A 16,629-nucleotide genomic window follows, 5' to 3' on the forward strand; every position below is an offset into this window, starting at 1 on the left:
AAAATTATTTTGTGATGTAAATATTGTAATTAAAAACTAATTTTGAGACTACGACACAAATATATACAGTGATAAATCTACCATCATAAAAAGTGATGATCAAGTAGCACGTGTCCACATTTTCCTGTTCTTATCCCTGCAAAATGTGCTTTATAAACATTATTAAAAACTGGTGTTAAAACGTTAAAGGGTTAATATTAGCAATATTTTTCTGCCCTGAATTGGTCTGAAATAACTAATCACCTCAATGGTGAAGATTTCCCACAAACATCTCTAATAAATTCAGAAAAAAATGAAAACAGAGCTGTAGATGTTGATTTATATAAGAAATATTTCGTTTGAAGAAAACATTAAACATTTCGTCATCTTGGAATTAATAGGTTCTATCTGCATTCTGAATGATTTTAAGAGATTAGGAGTTTTTGCATTCCATAGCAAACAGTATGTGTGTAACATTTGATAGTCTTAAAATGTAAACAACTTATAAAAAAGCATCCCATAATTTAAATAAATTGTTGATAACTCAATTTTGACAAAAATATCAGATAGAACCTTATTCTAAGGTGACGATTAGCTCTTGCCCACTTAAAAAGAAACTTATACATAAAAAAAAAAACCATATCAGCAATTATTTTTTATGTTTTCTCATAAGAAATGTGTTTTATTAACTCACAGTTTCTACATTGGATCACCTCTGGCTGTCAGGTGAGTTCAGATTGTATTATATGTGCAGTCAGTCGGTTCAGGAGATTAAACACTTTCTCTTTCTTTTCTTCACTGTAGGCTTTCCTCTCTGCGGGTCCAGTACTGCACGGACGGCTTCCTCAAACACTGTTTTAACCCCCTTCAGTGTTCTTGCTGAGCACTCCACATACTTCACAGCTCCTATTTCTGCAGCTTTAGCCAGGCCTTGATGGAAGGAGATGGGGGTTTGTTTCTTCTTTTCCAAATATTCAATTTTCCACTTTTCATATTTCAGATCAAGTTGAGTCCCGACTAGAATTATCGGTATGTCAGGGCAAAAATGTCTGACTTCTGGTAGCCACTTTTCACTGACATTCTCAAATGACTCTGATTCCACAGTAGAGAAACAGATCAAGAACACATCTGTCTCTGGGTAGGACATTTCTCGAAGCCTGTCATATTCCTCATTTCCTCCTGTATCCCACAGTTGTAGTCTCACTGGATTCCCATCAACAATCTCATTGGCAGAAAAATGATCAAAGACAGTAGGAACAATCTGAACTGAAAATGCATTGGTGGTGTAGCTCACCAGAAGGCATGATTTTCCCACCATGCTTCCAACAACCACACACTTTATATCCTTCATCTGTGCTCACTCCTCACGCTTTTCTAAGCAATGTCCGTCATAAAATAAGTCCTGATTTGACTGAAGCTGAAGGCAGACGTGAAGTTTTGAACTCACCTGACACGTTTGTTGCTCGTCTGGTTTATTTTAAAGCCGCGCTCCCCTGCACTCTCAGATGATTATGATAGCTGAAGACAATAGGGTTGATAGAGTGGCTATTTTCCCTGAAATATGACAACCTTAAGCCTTTCAGAAAAACTTTCCATTCAAACTTTTTAAATAAAACAATAAGGCTGGGTCAGTTGGCATTTCTGTGTGGAGTTTGCATGTTCTCCTCGTGTTGGCGTGGGTATCCTCCGGTTTCCCCCACAGTCCAAACTAGGGATGGGAAGATTAACCGGTATGTATTGATACGCGGTCATGCGCGTGCACGATGCGAGTGCATCGGTTGAGCAGCAGAGGATGAATGAAATTTTGGAAGCAATTCGAGATGCATCGTTTTTTGCGAGATGCATCGTTTTTCCAAGATACAGCTTATATTTTTAATATAGAATGTATTTTTTATTTATTAGCAAGTGTTGTCAACCTATATTTGGCGCATAATTTAATCGACCTACGTAAAGTATGCATTAGCAACGGACTTGCGGATGTGTACACTTACACTACAACTCAGTGTATCAGGTGTGCGGATGAAGCTAGTGGAGCGCCCTCAGAAAGCGCAAAAAGCAAAACAAACAATTTATTCCCCACTGAGTTTTAAATCTAAATTATGGCAACATTATGGATTCTGCAAAAAGGATGGACGACTTGACAGGACAGATGCAATTTGCAAAATGTGCCGCGCATCTGTAAAATACGCGGGCAGTACGACTAATCTGATATCTCACTTGAAGCGGCGCCACGGTGTTGTTGTGAAAGCATCTTCCAGTGTTCCTGCATCCCCGGCTTCCTGCTCTGCTTCAACTGTAGCTACCAGCTCCAAAAGTGGTGAGAAAAGCATTGAAAGTTTTCTCCTTGCGCAACAGTTCTGCTCGCTCTACGCCAATAACGAATGCTATTGCATTGTTCATCTGCAAAGATATTCAGCCTAGTGTCACGGAGAACGAAGGTTTTAAACACCTCCTCCTGTTAATTTGTATTTAATAATATTTTTATTAGCCTGTTGTTTACAGTGACAGTGATGTTTCAAAGCAGCATAACACTGCTAGTTCACGACCTTAAGTTTTGAATATTCAGTGGCAAAATATATCTTTGTAAAACTTGTTTTCATAGTTGAAAAGTTAAATCACAATTCTTGTTGTGCAATGGTAAACCTTTAAGTTGAAAGAGAGCAAATATATACCTTTATAATATATATTGCACTTATACATTCTGTTTATCTTGAAAATACTTAAATAATATGTGCTATATGTTCTAAAATGGCCCTCTACTGTAAACTGACACTCTGGCTCTGAGAGAAAAGCTAGTTTGTAAAAAAAGTCTTGGTTTTACTTGGTTAATAAATAATCAAACTCATTCAATGGCACAGCATCATTTCTTACATCATCTCATAAACTTGATCTAATTAGTTAGTGCTGAATTATCGCATTGTATCGTGATATGGGTGTGAATCGTATCGTGTTGCATCGCAATATGTCACAAATGTATCGAGATGCGCATCGGATCGGCATTATAGCTTAGATGCCCAACCCTAGTCCAAACACATGTGCTCTAGGTGAATTGAGTAACTAAATTGGCCGTAATGTATGAGTGTGTGTGTAAATGTGAGTCCATATGGGTGTTTCCCAGCTAGAAAAGGCATCCGCCGCATAAAACATATGCTAGATAGGTCAGCAATTCATTCGGCTTTGGCTACCCCTGATAAATAAGGGACTAAGCTGAAGGAAAATGAATGAATTACAGACTAAACACTTTTTTAAACAACAAACATATTTCCCACATAAGGTGCACAGACAATGGTTAACACCTTCTGCAGATGAAGTTATTTTATTGACATAATACTGTACATTTCTCTTAAAATTAGGACATTTTCCTGTCAAACAGGTCACAGTGTTCTTTATATTTGTATATGTGTTGAATAAACACGAGGCTTTGAGGCAGGTTTGGTTGGTCTTGGACTAAATCTGAAATCGCTCTTATTCACTGTTTCCTATTTAAGCTCCAAGCCTGTCTGACTGGTTAAACACAAATGCAGATATTGTGAAGAAGCTGAAAGCCTTTAACTACTGACTTCTATAGCATGTGTGTTTCATACTATGGAGGTCAGTGGTTACAGGATTTTCAGATTCCTTCAGAATAACTAATTTAGTGTTAAACAAAATTTTAAAAAAGGTTTGAAACCACTTCAGAGTGAGTAAACAGTGAGTCAACTTTAATTTTTGGGTGAACTATCCCTTTAAGAATATAAGGAAATTATGGGTAATTATAGTAATGTCATGATGATGACTGTTTCATACAAACAATGGTGAAACTTCTCACTGAAGTATTAACCAACAGTCCTAGTATCAGTATTTATCTGCCCATCCTTGACCTTGAAATAACGATCAACACTATTTATCCTCACAAACACAAAAAGTTTGTACTGAAATGTGAAAACATAGGTAAAGACGTTGAGTTGAAAATGTTTGTTTGCAGAAGCCATCACAGCAAAAGCCCAGATAGTATTTGGTCCATCTCTAAACTGAGTTAAAGTTTCTCAGGTTAATAAAACAATGAAAGGATAAATTGGGTGATGATTGATGATAATATACAGAAACACAGAACAATAACCAACTTCAGTCACAACGTTAGATCAAATCAGCTGAAATACAAAAAACATATATATAAAACACTGAATCTCTCAAAATCTCAGCAGAGGATCTTTAAGCAACTCCACAAACAGCAGCTTTACTTACTGCCAACCTGTTTGGTAACAGAGACCAAAGACACTCTGAACTAGGTAAATTTAACTCTGAGGAATTTTGCTGTGCGTGAAGATGATTTTGGTCTTGATGTTAATTTTAAAAAGCATGCAAATCAGTTAATCAAGCTGATACCACCACATAGGCTCAAGACTACTGTGGCAAACCTTTGTCAAGTCCCACAACAGTTACATAGCCACATAGTTACAGCCACAAATGCCAGTGAAAAGTGCCAAAAGGAAGCCCTATGTTAACAATGTCCAGAAGTTTCATTGACATGTCTGGGCTCAAAGGCATCCCACCGTGGAAACGTGTACTGTGGTCAGGTAAATCAGGTGTTTCAGGTATTTTTTGGAAGAAATGGAAGCCAAGCAGAATTTGCTGCCTTTTCTCTCAGAGACACCCTTGCATATTTTAACAAGACAATGCAAAACCACATTCTCTACACCATTGAAAAGTCCTGGCTGCGGCTGTGTTGTGATTTGAGAGAGCTGCAAATGCAGAGCCATTTGAGGAGAGCTGAGCTCCAGCGAGGGGGAGCCTGAGCTGTCGCTCCTCCTCCTGTAAGCTGTTTTAATGCGTACACCAACCCCACCCCTAACCCTACCCCCAGTGACATCACTCGTAGAAGAAGTGCAAAAAAGGTGGAGCTCAAGCTTAAGCTCCCCCTCGCTGGAGCTCAGCTCTCCTCAAACGGCTCTGCAGCGAGCACCACTTGTGTGATTTAGCAATCACTACTTCCTTTTTATTATTGGTGTTTGCTATACTGTCCCAACTTTTTTAATTTGGGGTTGTAGCATTAGCTAATCACTTACTTTGTGATTAATTAATATGCTTTATAAAACTCATTCTGTTTGTATTCAGTCAGTTCAGGAGATTAAACACTTTCTCTTTCTTATATTCTCCTCTTGTGGGTTTAGAACTGCACGGATGGCTTCATCAAACACTGTTTTAACACCCTTCAGTGTCTTCGCTGAGCACTCCAGATACTTCACAGCTCCTATTTCTTCAGCTTTAGCCAGGCCTCGGTGGAAAGAGATGGGGGTTTGTTTCTTCTCTTTCAGATGTTCAATGGTCTCCTTGTCATTTTTCAGATCAAGTTTAGTCCCGACTAGAACTATCGGAGTGTTTGGGCAATGATGTCTGACCTCTGGAAGCCACTTTTCACTGACATTCTCAAATGACTGCGGACCCACACAAGAAAAACAGACCAAAAACACATCCGTATTAGGGTAGGAAAGTGGACGAAGTATGGTATAATCCTCCTGTCCTGCTGTATCCCACAGTCCCAGAGCCACTGCATTCCCATCAACCACCAAATCGACAGACAATTTATCAAACACAGTGGGGACATAACCATCCTGACATTTACCGGTGGTGTAGCTGAATAATAATGCTGTTTTTTCTACAGCCGCGTCGCCAACGACAACACACTTTATATTCTGCATTTGTGTAGCACATAACCCTGTAAACACCAATCTGTGTCAACAATTGACTCAATAAATGCTGCTCTGACTGCAACAAACAAATGTGAAGTTCATAACTCTTAATGTCGTATTTTGCTCTCAAGTTGAACATTGAAATGGTTTGTCCGACTGCATGCTGCTTCACACTCCCTGAGAACAGAAAGCAATGCACAATGTTAATGTTTCAGCACAGGCCTTGTGTATGGAGCCAGATCAGTCTGAAAAAATAATACATTTACAAAATGAAATTCATACACAATTCAATTCACATTTAGGAAATTTAATGTGTACATTTAAAACACAGTTTGTAAATACACAAATCCAATTCGGAATGTGAAAACACAGTTCGTAAATACACAAATCCAATTCGGAATGTCAAAACACAATTCGTAAATACACAAATCCAATTCGGAAATTCAAAATTCAATCCAGAAATACACAAATCCAATTCGGAAATTCAAAATACAATTTATAAATACGCAAATCCTCAACGAAAATTCAAAACACAATTTGTAAATACACAAATCCAATTCGGAATGTCAAAACACAGTTTGTAAATACACAAATCCAATTCGGAATGTCAAAATACAGTTCGTAAATACACAAATCCAATTCGGAATGTCAAAACACTGTTCGTAAATACACAAATCCAATTCGGAATGTCAAAACACTGTTCGTAAATACACAAATCCAATTCGGAATGTCAAAATACAGTTCGTAAATACACAAATCCAATTCGGAATGTCAAAATTCAGTTCGTAAATACACAAATCCAATTCGGAATGTCAAAACACAATTCGTAAACACACAAATCCAATTCGGAAATTCAAAATTCAATCCGGAAATACACAAATCCAATTCAGAAATTCAAAATACAATTTATAAATACGCAAATCCTAAACGAAAATTCAAAACACAATTTGTAAATACACAAATCCAATTCGGAATGTCAAAACACAGTTCGTAAATACACAAATCCAATCCGGAATGTCAAAACACAATTCGTAAATGCACAAATCCAATTCAGAAATTCAAAATACAATTTATAAATACGCAAATCCTCAACGAAAATTCAAAACACAATTTGTAAATACACAAATCCAATTCGAAAATTCAAAATACATTTCGTAAATACACAAATCCAACTCGGAAATTTAAAACACAATTCGTAAATACACAACACAAATCATTAATGCACACATCCACTTTATTTGAGGAATTCAAATATCGTGTTAAGAATTTATAAGTGTGGTTTCGTAAATGTGAATTGTGTTGTGCATGTACTGTATGTATGAGTGTTATTTTTGCAAATGTATTATTTCTAAGACTGATCTGGCTCCATGCTTGTGTTCCCTAAAATTTATTTTTCTTAGTTTTAACACTGTAAAGTCACGAAGGTAACTGAGTAAACACTATACATTTAAAGCTGTGAGCAACAGTCAATCAAAAAGAGCAGGGGGGTATTCCAGAAAGCTGGGTTAACTTACCATCTGCTAAAACCTAAACTCTCGGTTGATTTACCCAAAACCTGCTTACCGCGAGTATGTTGGTTCCAAAACAGGTGACAAGAGTTAGTTAAATCAACCTCCTGAAGATAACCGCGGGTTAATGCACGTGCACGGCACACACCTGAAGGCATTTTCAGTAGATCGCCGAATTCACGAGTCACCATAGAAAGTCACGGTGAGGAAAAAAGGGCAACGCACTTTACAGAGGCAGAGCTAGAGGTTTTAAACACAGAGATTACACATCTGCTTCAACGAAGGAAAGAAATATAGAATAAGAAATAGATAAGAAAATAAAAAATAAATAATAAGAAAATTTATTAGGTCATTAAATTACACATGCCACCCTCCATTTTATTGTAATGATAAATTAAACTACTCTTTAACATCCTTTTTGAGTATGTTGTGTAACCATTCATGCATTTATTTTTCTTGCCATTAATTTCTTAAGGCCAATATGTGTATTGACTAATAAGGCTTATAGAAATTGTAATCTTTCTGGAGCTAGAACTCTGTCCAAAGTCATTAAACACAGAAACATTATCATAAAAGGTAATATTTAATTACTGGAGCTCTTTATTTAACACTCTAGAATATTCTTTCTGACATGCAGCTTATAGAAAGAGGCCTGTCTCACTGCTGTGTCCGTGTCCTATAATAAAGGCTTTTCAGTGGTTGAGTTTTTGACTTAAACCACACACTCTGTCACTGTTGTGATTGTTGTCAGATAGCTTTAGGTTCTTTTTATTTTGCATGCAGACGAAGTTCCTTCTGCCTCAACTAACAAGCAGTGTAATTTTCTGCACTTTTCCATATTTGAATATTACTCTTGGATCACAAAATCTTTTATCTGCATATTTAAATTCTAAAGTAGCTGTATAAGGTCCATCTTCAAAGATAAAGTCACATGAGCATCACCTTAAGGTGAGAAATGTATACGAAAAATATGTTACACGTTGAAAGGTGTGTGTATAAAGCAGTGTACAAAAATATTCATTTTATTTCAGGAAATGAAGAAATCAACAGATCAAACTATTTGATTAAACATAGTTTTTTGACTAATTATATATTTTTAGCACTCTTCCATCTGTTTTGTCTGCTTGGGTCACTGAGATTTCCTCTGGGTCAGGCTGCAGGTACGTGTTATCGTATAAGGCAGAAAAGGGTATCTTTTGTCCTCCAGCAAGTAACAATGTAGTGCCCAGTAATGATTCTATTTTATAATACAAATATAATAAAAATAAACATTGTGTTAAGCAACATTTGCTTTATAGTTTTTTTGACTATATTTGTGTTATACACTTGAATCATTACTTCCTGAAAATCAGCCATTTAGCCTCGACATAGTGATGAGGTGGGGTGTGTGATGAGCTGGTAAGTGGAAGCAGTAATGAGTTTAATAGTTAAAATACCAAAAGATTAAGGATAGAAAATTAAGTTGTACCTGCACACTTATACTTTGGACAAATTTTATATTATCAGTGTCCTTTAGTGACTGATGGAGCTTTAAAATCGGCTGCAATTAATGCACACAATAGCATTTAGAAACCCTGAAAAAAATATTATATTAAAAAATGTAGGTGTGTGTGCGTGAATGTATATATAAGAACGACGTCCTACATCTTAAATTAAAGATATATTTTCCTACAAAAGACAAAGCTGCCACTTATAATATTATACAGAAAAATGTGAGGGTGCAGAAGGAGAGAAAAAACACAAGAACTGTAAGTGAGATTCGAACTCGCTCCGTTGTGCGCTCTGTTGTTCTTTATCGACGCACTGTCCACTACGCTATTCCCGTGCTCTGAATAATCTGTGTAATGATACGCAGTAATGTATGACCAAGGAACTGTTAAAAAGTGTAAAAAACAGTTCAGTGTCAGGCATACTGTACAGGTGGTCATACTGCCACATTGTACAGTTGCCTAAAATGCCCTGACGCGAATACAAAGAGCTGCACTAAATGTTTTTTATGGTAAGCACAGACCCGCGGTTTGTCACATTTGATTTCAAAAAGGTTTGTTAAATACATTAACATTATGAATTTGGTTATGAAAAAAACTATGCACTTATAACCCTCTCACAGCGAAAAAACTTGTATCTGTGTGTCCACATCCATAAATATTCTCATCAAAAGAGCACGCAATGCTCAGTAAACTCTCTGAAACAGACAAACTCTGAAACATAGCAACTTACTCTCTGAACATAACCTGCTCCGGAGCAGGTTATCTTCAGAGAGTAAGTTGCTATGGCTACTTAACATACCCAGAAGTTACCTCCGATTTTGGAACCAAAGTTGAGGTTATCCACCTACTTACTCTCAAACTTACCCGGGTATGTCACATAACCTGCTTTCTGGAACAGCCCCCAGGAAACACTCTTGAACTTCTTAAATGCACCACAGAAACACATTCAGTGTCTTATTTTTACTGCTGAACAGACACACAGCAAAATACCTTGTGCTGGATACTATGATTGATGTAAATATACAGTATATTGTTGCCTAATTCTGTTGTCTAATTAGAGAATTGTCAGTGAAGAAAATCAAATACACACACACAAATATGAACATTCAAACATAAACACAAACTATTATGATCAATCATGCACACATAAGCACACACACACTCTCTTTCTCTCTCACACACACACACTCCTGATATCTTTTCCTGTATCATGTTCCTGTAGACACGGCATAGGTTGCTTTCAGTTTCACTGTACCAGAAAAACAAAAGCAAACTGGCCCGACCCGAGGAGACAGAGGGTGAGTTCCTCATATGAACACAAGCATGAAAACGTTTACAGTTGTATCATAAAACCAAACTCACTCACTTTCCTCAGGCTTAATCTCTTATTCCTGTCTTATTTGATGGCCGTTGACTGTATGAATGTGCTCTCATGCTGGCTCAGTTCTTCATGGCTAAAACAGCAGTGTGGGCAAACAATCAGCAGCTCACAGCGCCCTCTATTGGTGGAAACAATCACTAAACGATTGCCCAGTCAAACAATAACAACACATTGCTGTTGGTTTATTTTACACTTCTGTAAAGTTACAGAATAGTAGATTTTTTTTTGTAATTAGCAGTTTATTGAACTAAAAATCTTAATTAATATTTAGTTTGTTAATAACATGCATAGTACATTAAAATAAAGTGTGACTGAGACGAATTTTGCTCTTAAGTCTTTTTTAATTGCATGATTTCAGTGAATCAACCCATAACCTGATTAATTTTAACATATCATCAGAATATAGCTAGCATCAATTTTTTATTATAATTTATGTGCTTTATTTCATTCATTTTCTTTTCAGCTTAGTCCCTTTATTTATCAGGGGTCACCACAGCGGAATGAACCATTAACTTGATAACCTCATGATAACCTTTGGTTTGGCCCACCATCTTATCTGAAAAGAGATGGAGAATTGGTTGGGGTAAATGGCTTTTACAGAGATCGTCGTTTCAGGTTTCATCTATACCCTTTTGTTTCTTTGTTTAATTGAAATGTTTCATATGAATCACACTTTTAAAATGTAATACTGTCACTTGACAGATGCACAGAGAGAACAATTCACAAGACAAATCAAGCAAATCAAGGCAAAGGCAGGAGCAGCTCGACTAGTGTATTTCAAGAGTTCACACTTAGCTGATGATTGATATTAAAGCTTGTTTGGCGTGCTGTCCCGGGAGAGAGCCCTGAGCTTGTGAGATCTGTTTGCAGGGCGAGAGTGGAGTTTGAGTTCAGGTAGAACTCAATAAACTCCCCCCTGCTTATTTTTAGCTAAATGACGGATATGGATGACTAAGGAGAGGTGTACTCACTATGAGCTTGGCTATGGTCTCAATTTTGTGTGTTCAATTTACTTAGGGTGCATGTTATTTAGACTGTGGGAGGAAACTGGAGAACCTGCGGAAAACCCACGAGAACACATGCACAACTCCGCACAGAAATGTCATCTGGTTTAGAAGGGACTTTAACCAGAAACATTGTTGCTTTGAGGCAACAGTGCTAACCACTGGGCTGCCGTGTTGCCTGTCTGGAAAGGAGGGGAAATATGGGAGGGTTCTTCAAGACGAAGATATTGATATAAGAAAAACTCTCTGATTGGATAATCTGGGAGCAATCATAAGCACATGATCCTCTCGAAATTAGTTTATAAATAAACTTTACTCAGTATTGAGCTCTATTGTGTTATAAATGGGATTGTTTGTTTTTACTATAATAAAAATTTATACAGCATCATCATTTAATATGTTTTAAAGCAACTTTTTCTAGTTTTTTTTAATAATAAGCAAACAAATGAGCAAATATTATGTAATACAGTTTGGTATATTAAACTTTGGCCCACAGCCCTCAATCAAGTTAGGTTTTTGGCCCATTATATGATAAAGTTTGGGCACCCCTGGTCTAGTCCTGCAGGAGATTAGGTGGGCCGTGGATAACCAGATTGCCAACAAATACATGAAAAAATGATTGAAATGTTTAAAATCAATGTTTCTCAAAGAAAGAGAGGAATACATTTGGATATTTCACCATCAACAGTGCAGAACATCATTCAAATATTCAAGTAATCTCGAGGAATTCCAGTGCTTAAAGAAGAAGAGTGCAAGCCTAAACTGAACAACCGTAATCTCTGATCCCTGAGGCAGTGCTGCATCAAGAATCCTCATTCATCTATTAGGCATATCACCACATGAGCTCAGGACTACTGTGGCAAACCTTTGTCAAGAACCACAATACAGCGTTACATCCACAAATGCCAGTGAAAACTGCACTGTGCCAAAAGGAAGCCCTATGTTAACAGTGTCCAGATGCACTGTCAATTTCTCTGGGCTCTGAGGTAACTGATTTTAATGTTTAAATTTTAATATTAACAACCCATTAAAAATCACCTAACTATCACCTCTATAATTATAGCTGCTTTTGAAGAGGTAGTTAAATAGTAGTTAAGTAAGGCATTGGAATGTAGAATAAGATCATGTAGTATATCTTCTTTCCCAAAATTCACACATAATTGTGTCATCATTATCGTCTCCAGCTCAGATTGCATTCAGTTCAGGAGATCAAGCATTTGCTCTTCATTTTCAGCTCATTGACCAGAACTGCACAAACGGCTTCATCAAACAATGTTTTAACCCCCGTCAGTGTTTCTGCTGAGCACTCCACATACTTCACAGCTCCTATTTTTTCAGCTGTAGCCAGGCCTCGATGGAAGGTGACGGGGGTTTGCTTCTTCTCTTTCAGCTTTTTGATGGTCTCAGTGTCATTCTTCAGGTCAAGTTGAGTCCCGACTAGAATTATAGGAGTGTTTGGGCAATGATGTTTGACTTCTGGAAACCACTTTCCACTGACATTCTCAAATGATTGTGGATCCACAAGAGAAAAACAGATCAAAAACACATCCATATCAAAGTAGGAAAGTGATCGAAGTTTGACGTAATCCTCCTGTCCCGCTGTATCAAACAGTCCCACAGTCACTGGATCTCCATTGACCATCACAGTGGCAGCATAATTATGAAACACAGTGTGGTTGTAATCATTTAGACATTTACCAATGGTGTAGCTGTTCAGAAGTTTGGTTTTATCTGCAGCCACGTCCCCAACGAGGACACACTTTATATGCTGCATTTGTGTAGCACATAACCCTGTAAACACCAATCTGTGTCAATAATTGACTCAATAAATGCTGCTCTGACTGCAACAAACAAATGTGAAGTTCATAACTCCTAATGTCGTATTTTGCTCTCAAGTTTGACATTGAAATGGTTTGTCCGACTGCATGCTGCTTCACACTCCCTGAGAACAGAAAGCAATGCACAATGTTAATGTTTCAGCACAGGCCTTGTGTATGGAGCCAGATCAGTCTGAAAGAATAATACATTTACAAAATAAAATTCATACACAATTCAATTCACATTTAGGAAATTGAATGCGTACATTTAAAACACAATTCCTAAATACACAAATCCAATTCGGAAATTCAAAATACAATTCGTAAATACACAAATCCAATTAAGAACACAACTTGTAAATACACATCCAACTTCTAAATTCGAAACACAATTTGTAAATGCACAAATCTAAATCAGAAATTGAAAACACAATTCGTAAATACACAATAAAAAAATAATTTATGCTTTTATTACTTCAAGATTGGACTACTGTAATGCGCTATATTTTGGGATCAGTGAGACAACTCTATCCCGCCTACAGCTAGTTCAAAATGCTGCTGCAAGGCTTTTAACCAGCACCAGAAAATTTGACCACATCACACCAGTACTGCGCTCTCTGCACTGGTTGCCTGTGCACTATCGTGTCACTTTTAAAATTCTTCTCCTGGTTTTTAAATCTCTAAATGGCTTAGCTCCTTCCTACCTGTCAGACCTGTTGACTGAACATCAGCCTGGTCGGTCATCAAACCAGAGACTTTTATACAATCCGAAGTCAAGGCTGAAATGCAGGGGTGAGCGGGCTTTCGCAGTAGCTGGTCCTACTTTGTGGAATGCTCTGCCCCTCTGTATTAGGTCTATTTCATCGCTGTCTGTTTTCAAATCTAGGTTGAAAACTTACCTTTTTGATTTGGCATTTTATTAGTGAGAATTGTTTGTTTTTAGCTATAATAACTATTAGTGAGATTTGGTTGTTTTTACCTATATTAACTATTTGTGAGAATTGTTTGTTTTAGCTATAATTTTATACCTGTTCTTTGTGATTTATTGTTCAGCACATTGGTCAACATTTGGTTGTGTTTAATAGTGCTATATAAATAAAATTGATTGACGTTGACATCCAATTAAAACAATTTAAAAATGTAAAACATAATTCGTAAATGTACAAATCCAATCCAGAAATTCAAAACACAAATCGTAAAATGTAAAACAAAATTCGTAAATACACAAATCCAATTCGGAAATTCAAAACACAATTCATAAATACACATCCAATTTGAAAATTAAAAATTCAAAACGCAATTCATAAATACACATCCAATTTGAAAATTAAAAATTCAAAACGCAATTCATAAATACACAAATCCAATTCGGAAATTTGCAACACAATTCGTAAATACACAAATCATCAATGCACATATTTACCTATTTTGGGTAATTCACATGTTCAACAATGTTTTGAATTTTACGAATGCATTTTTTTGTGTTATTTTTCAAATGTTTTATTTCTAAGACTGATCTGGCTCCATATTTGTGTTCCCTAAGACATTTTTTTTTTCTTTGTTTGTTTGAACACTGTGAACTCATGCAGGTAATTCAGTAAAGACTATTCATTCAAAGCTGTGAGCAACAGTCAAGCCAAAACAGCAGGAAAAACTCTGGAACTTCTTAAATGCGGCACAGAAACACTTAGAGTGTTATTTTTACTGCTGAACAGACATACAGCAAAATACATTGTGCTGGATACTATGATTCATGTAAATATACAGTAGATTGTTGCCTAATTCTGTTGTCTAATTAGAGAATTGTCAGTGAAGAAAATGAAATACACACACGCGCGCACACACACACACACACACACACACACACACACACACACACACACACACACACACACACACACACACACAAACATGAACATTCAAACATACACACTAACTATTATAATCAATCATGCACTCTCTTTTTCTCTCTCACACACACTCCTAATATCTTTTCCTGTATCATGTTCCTGTAGACACAGCACAGGTTGCTTTCAGTTTCACTGTAGCAGAAAAACAAAAGCAAACTGGCCCGACCCGAGGAGACAGAGGGTGAGTTCCTCATATGAACACAAGCATGAAAATGTTTACAGTTGTATCATAAAACCAAACTCACTCACTTTCCTCAGGCTTAATCTCTTACTCCTGTCTTTTTTGATGGCCGTTGACTGTATGAACGTGCTCTCATGCTGGTTCAGTTCTTTATGGCTAAAACAGCAGTGTGAGCGAACAATCAGCAGCTCACAGCGCCCTCTATTGGTGGAAACAATCACTACATGATTGTACAAAAATAATAACACATTGCTGTTGGTTTTTCTTTCTTGTTTTTTTTTACACTTCTGTAAAGTTACAGAATAGTAGTTGTTGTTTTTTTTTTTTGTTAGTAATTAGCAGTTTATTGAACTAAAAATCTTAATCAATATTTAGCTTGTTAATAACATGCATTATACATTCAAATAAAGTGTGACCGAGATGAGTTTTGCTCTTACTTAGTGGTCTTTCTTTAATTGCATGATTTCAGTAAATCAACTTGCAACCTGATTAATTTTAAAATAGTATCAGAATATAGCTAGCATCAATTATTCATATTTTCACCTGTCTCTTGTATGGTAATTGATGTGCTTTATTTCAATCATTTTCTTTTCGGCTTAGTCCCTTTATTCATCAGGAGTCACCACAGCCAATTAAATCACCAACTATTCCAGATATGTTTTACACAGCAGATGCCCTTCCACCTGCAACCCAGTAATGGGAAACGCCCAGGGGAAGACTTGATTAATAAGGAAGGTAAGCAGCCGCTTAGGACCCCGAGGAATTAGGGGGCCCCGACCGATGCCAAGAAGCCTATAATAATCATATAGCTGTTTTATATATATATATATATATATATATATATATATATATATATATATATATATATATATATATATATATAAAATGTTGTAAAATCAGTCTATAACTGTTAAGATTTTAACAAGATTGTTTTTCATAATCGGTGGCCCCATGAATAGTGTAATGTTATGTTATTTGGTACGACTGCATTCTTATCAGAAGTGAACCATACCAGAGTTTGCATAAACCGTACCCCAGACCACCTCATAGGTTCATAGGTGCGCACCCGAGTTCAGAAGACATGTTCACACTAGCTAAATGTACCGTACTATGATGTCAAACAAACCCGGGTGCAGACCAAAAGTGCTAGTGTGAAAGCACCCTAACTTCTGGAAACACCCAAACATACTCAATCACACACATATACTATGGTGAATTTAGCTTATTTAATTCATCTATAGCGTGTGTGTTGTGGACTGTGGGGGAAATGATTAAACTGATGATGACTTTACACAAGAACACGAGGAAGCAAGACCGCTGAAGAACGCATATTGAGAAACAGCCAAGGTCTTACTGGGTATACTTGGAACACCCAGGCAGGTGTGTTGAGGCAAGTTGGAGCTAAACCCTGCAGGACCTCTAGAAACGAGATTGGTGACCCCTGACCTAGAGTGTGTGTGTGTGAAGTTTCAGCTCAAAATAGCTACTGACCCTTTCAGGCATTGATCTGAATCGTGACATTTTGGTGACTGTTGCTTTAAATGCAAAAGAGATTGTGCTGTTTAAAAAGGGGAGAATGTCAATCAAAGTGTTTCTGCAGACTGTTTTTATCAAGTCTGATTATAACAAATACAATTAATGCTCATCATTATAGGATGTCACTTTGTGGTCTCCATCTCCTGCTGCTGAT

At 36.8% G+C, this 16,629-nt stretch overlaps 1 long non-coding RNA gene and 3 pseudogenes across 4 annotated transcripts; 1 reads left to right on the plus strand and 3 right to left on the minus strand.

The window, feature by feature from the left end:
* Positions 1–687: 687 nt before the first annotated feature.
* Positions 688–3,277, minus strand: LOC147847071 (ras-related C3 botulinum toxin substrate 1 pseudogene; annotated as a pseudogene). Its single transcript, XR_015477174.1, has one exon. The product of XR_015477174.1 is annotated as a ras-related C3 botulinum toxin substrate 1 pseudogene (transcript).
* LOC137487231 (ras-related C3 botulinum toxin substrate 1 pseudogene) lies at positions 3,277–5,657 on the minus strand (annotated as a pseudogene). The gene is made up of 2 exons (XR_015477175.1): positions 4,796–5,657; positions 3,277–4,679 (listed from the first exon to the last, which is right to left on the minus strand). The product of XR_015477175.1 is annotated as a ras-related C3 botulinum toxin substrate 1 pseudogene, transcript variant X1 (transcript).
* On the plus strand, positions 4,778–10,107 carry LOC147847072 (uncharacterized). Its single transcript, XR_015477253.1, has 4 exons — positions 4,778–4,789; positions 4,893–6,802; positions 6,923–7,135; positions 9,552–10,107. It is a non-coding gene; the product is annotated as an uncharacterized LOC147847072 (long non-coding RNA).
* Positions 10,108–11,427: 1,320 nt separating this feature from the next.
* Positions 11,428–12,944, minus strand: LOC147847073 (ras-related C3 botulinum toxin substrate 1 pseudogene; annotated as a pseudogene). The gene has a single exon (XR_015477176.1). The product of XR_015477176.1 is annotated as a ras-related C3 botulinum toxin substrate 1 pseudogene (transcript).
* Between the last annotated feature and the right edge of the window lie 3,685 nt (positions 12,945–16,629).

This window comes from Danio rerio, chromosome 1, assembly GCF_052040795.2.
Source record: "Danio rerio strain M-AB ecotype USA chromosome 1, GRCz13ab, whole genome shotgun sequence".
Classification (NCBI taxonomy): Eukaryota; Metazoa; Chordata; class Actinopteri; order Cypriniformes; family Danionidae; genus Danio; species Danio rerio.